Genomic DNA, 1131 nt, shown 5'->3' with positions numbered 1-1131 from the left:
GATAACATTTGTCTTGTTAGCTGTTTATCATGAATATCATGACCTGACCCACATGGTCAGCGGCAGGAACAAAGGATTCCAACACCAAGAAGTTTGCAACAACTAACCATGCCCCTCCCTCACCTTGTCTTCAAAAATGCTTTGCTGAAACCCTTCAGGGAGTTGTGGGTTTTTGGGCACCAGCCACCCATCTCCTTGCATGACCCTGCAATAAACCTGTTATCTACTCCAAAACCTGTTTGTTTGGCTTCACTGTGCGTCGGTCATACAAACTTGCATTTGGTAACACTTTTAACACAAATAATAATACAGTAAAGTGAATATACGTCATTTTTCAGTCATAATCAAAGGATGGCAAATGTACTGCATTACTAGTAATTCTGAAACAGAGGTGTCATAGGAAGTAGCAGCTTATTTTCCCAGCAATGTGATCTATGTATGATAAATTCAGTCACACATCTTAGGCACACACACCTATCTTCCTAAAACACCACCCATACCTGTACTAACCTTACAGCACATATTAGTGGCTGATGTTCTGATGAAACTTTCAGCAGTAGCTAGCAGAAGCTGCACCTGTGAGAACTTGTACAGCAAAACGAGGCTCAGGGAACTGAACTTAACTACTTATAAATGGTTGTTACCCTGGACAAAGCAACTTAGACTTGCTTAGAAGGCCTGTGAAGGGAGAGGAAAGGATTGGATGGCAGGATATTTAATGCTCCTGCCAATAGACAATCTCTATGATTCTGCGAATATGAATTGTTTTTAGTTTTTGGTAAAAGTTTGATTTTTTTTCTGAACTTAAATTTGCTAAACCATTGTTTATGAATACTTTCATCCTTTCAAAAAGTGATAATAGTCACATGTAGGTTTAGATAGTCCATAGATCTATCATGAAAAATATTTTTATTCAGCTTAAGTAGTAAGTTATTTTCAATGTGCACAAAACCTATTAATATCCCCCAACCTATAAATGTGCCCATGGGCACCTGTGAGGCTGTGGGTATACATAAACACCAAATCCATTTCCCCCACCACTTTGTGTGCAGACCATTTTACATCTATCACTTTCTTTTTCATTCTTTCTTCCATGTTGCCACTCACCATAAAACACACTTAAAAAGGGAA

This window comes from Lipotes vexillifer, unplaced genomic scaffold (genome assembly GCF_000442215.2).
Source record: "Lipotes vexillifer unplaced genomic scaffold, Lipotes_vexillifer_v1.1 scaffold859, whole genome shotgun sequence".
NCBI classification, from domain to species: Eukaryota; Metazoa; Chordata; class Mammalia; order Artiodactyla; family Lipotidae; genus Lipotes; species Lipotes vexillifer.
The sequence above is the reverse complement of the archived record's forward strand: the minus strand, read 5'-3'. Positions refer to the sequence as shown.